The sequence below is a fragment of the Oryx dammah genome, unplaced genomic scaffold (genome assembly GCF_014754425.2).
Source record: "Oryx dammah isolate SB20612 unplaced genomic scaffold, SCBI_Odam_1.1 HiC_scaffold_23, whole genome shotgun sequence".
Taxonomy (NCBI): Eukaryota; Metazoa; Chordata; class Mammalia; order Artiodactyla; family Bovidae; genus Oryx; species Oryx dammah.
The window spans coordinates 119,241,519-119,249,205 of record NW_024070207.1 but is presented as its reverse complement, the minus strand read 5'-3'; the positions used below and the strand labels follow the sequence as shown (position 1 = coordinate 119,249,205).

The window sequence follows — 7,687 nt, the reverse complement described above, 5'->3', positions numbered from 1 at the left end:
CACTACACAAAATGCTCAGCACTTCCTAGCATAGAATATTGTGCCCTCTGGACAGATTGTTGGATTTGATGAACTCTCAGTAATCCCATGTTTACTGGCATTGCTCAGTGAAATCAGATTTCAGAGGACAGCATATTCTTCCATATGGTGTGCATGGGACTAAGCCTTGCCAATTAATTTTCTAAGTCATCAGGCATTCTCCTCTCCCTCCACCACCAGAATTCTGATTTGTACCAGGCATATGTTATTCAGTGACATCCTCCCCTCTTCCTGCCCATGCTAGCAATTCACCAAATATCACCATCTTCTTCCCTACTGGTCTACCAATCACAGCCTCCTGTGCTATTAGGTGCAGTCACATGACTGGATTGTTGCCAATGGAATGTAAGTAGAAATAATGTGTGTGGCATGCAGACCAGGCCCATAAAAATCTCTCCCCATGTGATCTTCTAAGTGCTTTCCCCTCTGCCAACTTTGTGCATATATGCTCAGCAACTTGGAAGCCATGTGCTACAGATGGTAGAGCCATAAGATGGAGAGGGAGCTTCCTGCCAATTAGGAAAACTTCTTTTTTGACTTTATGGAGAAATACAGTTCTTTTGTGTTTGAATCATTCCACCATTTGTAAGTTTTTTTATCACTGCTAAACATTTTAATTACTATACCTTGCAACCACCACAATCTACTTTCCATGGACAAGCAGAACTTGGGGATATGGAGAGAGAACCATGAGTCACCCAGTTGACAGCACAGCCTGCACCCCCTACTAGAGAGCAAAGTGTTTGTTGAAGGAATGAAAGAGAGTCCCTTCTTCTTCATGGATCCCTCTTACTCTGCCTCTCCACTGCTAGACTGTTGCAAGAGGGCTTAGAAGATAAGAGATATGGTGAGCCAAAGAAGGACTGCTGAGATCTACTTTTTGTATTGGTTTTAAGAATGAGAATGATGATACATGCACCCCAGTGTTCATAGCAGCACTATTTACAATAGGTAAGACATGGAAGTAACCTAAATGTCCATCAACAGTGGAATGGATAAAGAAGATGTGGTACATATATACAATGGAACATTACTCAGCCATGAAAAAAGAATGAAACAATGCTATTTGCAGCAGCGTGGATGGACCTACAGATTATCATATGAAGTGAAGTAAGATAAAGAAAGGCAAATATATGATATCACTTCTAGGCGGAATCTAAAAGAAATGATACAAATGAACTTATTTACAAAATAGAAATAGATCCACAGACATGGAAAACAAACTTATGGTTACCAAAAGGGAAAGGGGAGGACAAATTAGGAGTTTGGGATAAGCAGATACAAACTAGTATATATAAAATAGATACTCAACAAGGTCCTACTGTATAGCACAGGTATCTATATTCAATGCCCTATAATAACCTATAATGGAAAAGAATCAGAAAAAGAATATATATAACTGAATCATTTTGCTGTACACTTGAAAGGAGAGAAGGTAGGGAGAATAAATGATGGTGATGATAAGTAACATGATTAACACATGCCATCACTGTTATACAGTTTTATACATACTACCTCATTCATTCTGCAGAACAATCCAATCATTAAGTACTATTAATATTCTCCCTTCACAAAGGCAAAAATAGAGGCCCAGAGAGATGACTACTCTGCTAGAGGCAGAGCCAAGAGGCAAACCCAGGCAGCCTGCCTCCAGTTTTCACACTGGTATCCACTGTACTGGGCAGTTTCAGGCTCTGGGAGAGATCTAGCCACCAGTGAAAGGCTCTGGGAGAGATCTAGCCACCAGTGAAAGGTAATGTGTGTGTCTGTAGTTTCTTCTCTGTCTTAAGAGTGAAACTTCAGCTGGACAGAGCAGGAACCTGGCAGAATCAGGGAACCCTAACAACTGGAGAACCTTCAATACATGTGGCACAGTCATATGAAGAAGCCCTTTAGGCAGCTCACACTTGGCCAACTACACAGTCTATTTTTCACCATTGCTCCTGGTTTAGACCCAAAATAACACATTCAAATATAACCTCATGGGGACCTTAAATGAACGAACACATGCATGCATGATAATAGGCTCAGTTTCTTTATTCTTCTTTTGCCACGCTAGTGGTATGTGGGATCTCAGGTCCCCGACCAGGGATCGAATCCACATCCCTAGCAGTGTCTTAACCACTGGCCCATGAGGGAAGTCCCTCAGTTTCTTCCATGTCTATTTCCTTACACTTATAATTTATTTGTATTCTCATAATTTTTAATTTTTATTATCTTGAAAAGATTACACAGCCAAAAAGTATATGCAATATATAAGTATATTTGAGGTTAATAAAATGCACATCTCTGCACATACAACCAAGCTGAAGATAAAAAACATTCTAGGATCTTTGAAGTGCCCTGTGTACCCCTTCTTAGTCTCATATTTTTACTCCCCCACCTTCAAAGGTATTCAAAATCATTTTAATTATCCCCTTGCTATCTTTTTCGCCTTACCCCAGAGTTCCTCAATAGTGGCACTATTGACATTTTTGATGGGATAATCTTTTGTTGTGAGGGGCTGTCCTATGCTGTTATGAGTTGAATTATACTCCCCCCCCCCCAAGATATAGTGGAGTCCTAACTCCCAATACCTCAAATCTGACCTTATCTGAAAAATAGGGTGGTACTAGAGTAATTAGTCAAAATGAGGTTATACTGGAGTAGGGTGGGTCTTTAATTAAATATGACTTGTGTCATATAACTCTATATATTAATACATGGAATTATACATGTGTCCTTCTATGACTTGCTGCCTTTTTGATCGGTGTTACATGTCTGAGATTCACCCAGGATGGTGTATGGAGCTGGTGTGTATTCATTTTCTCTTCTGTATGGCATTCCATGCTGCCAATATGCCTGGTTCCCCACTCCTTCCATCCAGGGAAAAGATGGAGACAGGGAAGTTTCTCAGCTGTCTCGTACAGACAAGACAGTTGTGGGTACATTTACTGTTCACCCTAACACCAAAGGTGAAATGCTTCAGGATCCTCGCCTTATGGAGGGTTCTCCTACTAAGATCTCTACCTTAGTGTTCCCTAGGCTTTATTGTCTCCCGACCCTTGTCCCCAGCCCCATGAAACCTCTAAAACAGAACTTGAGGGTCACTTTCCCCTCCCCTTTGACCTTTGTAGATTTCTTTCTTGCTTGTCAGTTTAGGAAGTGCATTTGCAAAGCTCATTTTTCCAGAAGTCCTTTCAGGACTCTTAGAACTGAAGAAATGTGTTTTTCTCTTCCAAGAAAGAAGAGAATAAATTCTTGGAACTGAACTGATTAGTTTGGTAAATCTTAAGAAGTCTTAGAGTTGAACACTGAAACACCTCAGTTCAGTTCAGTCGCTCAGTCGTGTCTGACTCTGCAACCCCATGAACTGCAGCACGTCAGGTCTCCCTGTCCATCACCAACCCCCGGAGTCCATCCAAACCCATGTCCATTGTGTCGGTGATGCCATCCAACCATCTCATCCTCTGTGTCCCCTTCTCCTCCTGCCTTCAATCTTTCCCAGCATCAGGATCTTTTCAAATGAGTCAGCTCTCCACATCAGGTGGACAAAGGATTGGAGTTTCAGCTTCAACATCAGTGCTTCCAATGAACACTCAGGACTGATCTCCTTTAGGATGGACTGGTTGGATCTCCTTGCAGTCCAAGGGACTCTCAAGTTTCTTCTCCAACACCACAGTTCAGAAGCATCAATTCTTCAGTGCTCAGCTTTCTTTATAGTCCAACTCTCACATCCATACATGACTACTGGAAAAACCATAGCCTTGACTAGACGGACCTTTGTTGGCAAAGTAATGTCTCTGCTTTTGAATATGCTATCTAGGGTGGTCATAACTTTCCTTCCAAGGAGTAAGCGTCTTTTAATTTCATGGCTGCAGTCACCATCTGCAGTGATTTTGGAGCCCAGAAAAATAAAGTCTGACACTGTTTCCACTGTTTCCCCGTCTATTTGCCATGAAGTGATGGGACCACGTGCCATGATCTTCATTTTCTGAATGTTGAGTTTTAAGCCAACTTTTTCACTCTCCACTTTCACTTTCATCAAGAGGCTCTTTAGTTCTTCTTCACTTTCTGGCATAAGGGTGGTGTCATCTGCATATCTGAGGTTATTGATATTTCTCCCAGCAATCTTGATTCCAGCTTGTGCTTCATCCAGCCCAGCATTTCTCATAATGTACTCTGCATATAAGTTAAATAAGCAGGGTGACAATATACAGCCTTGACATACTCCTTTTCCTATTTGGAACCAGGCTGTTGTTCCATGTCCAGTTCTAACTGTTGCTTCCTGACCTGCATACAAGTTTCTCAAGAGGCAGGTTAGGTGGTCTGGTATGCCCCTCTCTTTCAGAATATTCCACAGTTTATGGTGATCCACACAGTCAAAGGCTTTGGCATAGTCAATAAAACAGAAATAGATGTTTTTCTGGAACTCTCTTGCTTTTTTCATGATCCAGCGGATGTTGGCAATTTATCTCTGGTTCCTCTGCCTTTTCTAAAACCAGCTTGAACATCTGGAAGTTCATTGTTCACGTATTGTTGAAGCCTGGCTTGGAGAATTTTGAGCATTACTTTACTAGCATGTGAGATGAGTGCAATTATGCGGTAGTTTGAGCATTCTTTGGCATTGCCTTTCTTTGGGATTGGAATGAAAACTGACCTTTTCCAGTCCTGTGGCCACTGCTGAGTTTTCCAAATTTGCTGGCATATAGTGCAGCACTTTCACAGCATCATCTTTTAAGATTTGAAATAGCTCAACTGGAATTCCATCACCTCCACTAGCTTTATTCGTTGTTATACTTCCTAAAGCCCACCTGACTTCACATTCCAGGATGTCCGGCTCTAGGTGAGTGTGAGTGATCACACCTTCGTGATTATCTGGGTTGTGAAGATCTTTTTTGTACAGTTTCCTGGCAGGACTTCCCTGGTGGCTCAGATGGTAAAGCGTCTGTCCACAATGCGGGAGACCTGGATTCAATCCCTGGGTTGGGAAGATCCCCTGGAGAAGGAAATGGCAATCCACTCCAGTACTATTGCCTGGAAAATCCCGTGGACAGAGGAGCCTGGTAGGCTATAGTCCATGGGGTCGCAGAGAGTCGGACACAACTGAGCGACTTCACTCACTCTGTATTTTTGCCACCTCTTCTTACTATCTTCTGCTTCTGCTAGGTCCATACCATTTCATCTTTCATGAACCATAAGAAAATCTTGCACCATCTGTGGAAGACTGCCCCTCCAGCATTTCACTTACCCACCACATTACTATTCATTACTGAACTGAATAATTTCACCATTAAGCACACATCCATCCCTGAGCCTAGTTCCAGGAGAATCCACTTTGCTTTATGTACAGAGTCAGAAACACTGAGCTTAGACGCATGATCTGCATTCCTACTCCAAATTTATAGAAGTCATGTGCCCCCTCTGTATTTTGTTGAGATTTCTAGGGCTGTTCCATAATTTCAGGGTCCAGCCATCTTCCTGGAGAAATTTCACTACTATGACTATGAGGCTTGCCTTGTAGAAGCTGTACAATCAAGCCAGAAGCCACCTCTGGGGCATCCTTTCCTATCAAGAGATTTAAATCCAAAGCAAGAGGCAAACTTTTATGCAAAATAAATAAAACAAAACCCGGTTGGGGAGGAAGGGAAGACTGCAAATATTCTGACATATTTCAAATGCCAAAAGCCCACAAGTCTATTTTCATGCATGCGTGTTCATTCATTTAAGGTCCCCATGAGGTTATGTTTGAATGTGTTATTTTGGGTCTCAGTCAGAAGCAATGGTAAAAAATAGATTATGTATTTGGCTAAGTATGGGCTACTCCTTGTCAATTGCTTCCACCCCTGTCATTTGTCTCTCTCAACACCTTTACCCTGATTTATTGTCCTGTACTTAAAATTACATTGTTTACTTATTTTTATAATCGTATAATAAAAGTATTATATTAATTTCAATAATATACAAATTATTTACTTAGCCTAATTACATTCATTCTTCTTAACAAGAAGATCTTCATTACCTCTGTATCTAAGCTTCTCTCAGAGTCTGTCATACAGTACCTGCTCAATAAATATTTGCTGAATAGTGAAATGAATGCAGAATTAGAATTAGAATTTGAGAGAAAAATAAATATATATTTTTTTACTCAAAAGTATGTCCACTCCAGTGTTCTTGCCTGGAGAATCCCAGGGATGGGGGAGCCTGGTGGGCTGCTGTCTATGGGGTCACACAGAGTCAGACACGACTGAAGTGACTTAGCAGCAGCATGTGCTATTATTTAACTATTTCAACTCATTTTCTGCATTCATAATTAGGGATCAGGTAACATTAATCTAGCATTTAGCGGGACCAGTACTCTCCACATGAATAAGACAGTATTAACATTAGAACACAGCTGACTTTTGAGCAAAGAACTTTTTTGTTAGGTTTTGATCATGATCAAGTCTCCTTCATCTGGACAAAAAGAAAGAAAACCTCCTTTGAGTTCATTTTGACTCCATCTCCCATCCCCAGAAAATGCTCCCCCTCCCCTCTCCCTTTAAACTACACTTGGTGTCTGAACTTTCAGCATGTTTTCACTTCCCAACAAGCCTTTCACCAAACAGCTTTCACTCATGTCATCACAATATCCAAGCCACTAAAACCCACAGAAACTCTTCTGCTCCCAACCTTCCTGAGCTCTTGGCATCATTAAATGCATCCCTTCCAAAAGCATCCTCAGGACCTCCCTGGTGCTCCAGTGGCTAAGACGCTGCACTCCCAATGCAGGGGGCCTGGGTTCGATACCCAGTCAGGGAACTAGATCCCACATGCTACAACTACAAAATTCCGCATAATGCAACTAAAAGACCTCGTGTGCTGCAACTAAACATCTTGCATGCTGCAATTAAGAATCGGGGCAGTCAAATAAATAAGTAAATAAGCATTTTTTAAAAACCAGAAGCATCCTGTTCATGGTGCTAGCATGACACCAGTTTTTCTGCTTGTCTCCCTAAGGCTCTGAAGCTCCCTCAGAACCCCCTTGTCTCTTCTATTTCACCTTGAAGTCTAGTTCTTCCCCTTTGTTCCTCTCCTTTCTTCTTCCTCCCAATTTTCTACCCACATCATTCATTCTCTGGCCTGTTTTAGCCATTGCACCTCCCTCGGCCACGGGCTGAAGACCTGTATGCCTAACTCTTAACTCTCCATCTTCATCCAGTTGTGGCAGAAGCACCTCCATCTTAACATGTTGCAAACCGGATGTGCACTCTTTCTCCCATCCTAGGGATTCCTCTCTTGGGGGATGGCCCCACCACCTACCCACACAGTTTATCAGGAATCATTTCTGATACTCCTTCTTCATGTCCACATCCCAACCAGACAGTTAAACATCTGACTCTGTATTTCACTCCATTCTCATGGCCCCATTAGTCCTCACTTGCTATAACAATATAAGCTTCCTTAAAAGCAATTTGTCTCCATTAATTAGTTTTCTAAAGATATCATTTTAAAACCCAAATCCGCTCATGTTTAAGCATTTCAATTTCTTCCAACTGCTCTTAGTATAAGACTCAAAAATCTTACCTGGGTATTTCACATTCTCATTCTTCCCTCCAATCCTCCACCCATACCCGACATAGAAAACTCTCATTATGAAACTCTCAGTTTAAGTATATTTTCCACTGTA

General features: G+C 41.6%; 1 non-coding gene across 1 annotated transcript; it reads left to right on the top strand.

The window, feature by feature from the left end:
- The first annotated feature begins 6,746 nt into the window (after window positions 1–6,746).
- On the top strand, window positions 6,747–6,819 carry TRNAG-CCC. Its single transcript has one exon. It is a non-coding gene; the product is annotated as a tRNA-Gly (tRNA).
- The last annotated feature ends 868 nt before the right edge of the window (window positions 6,820–7,687 follow it).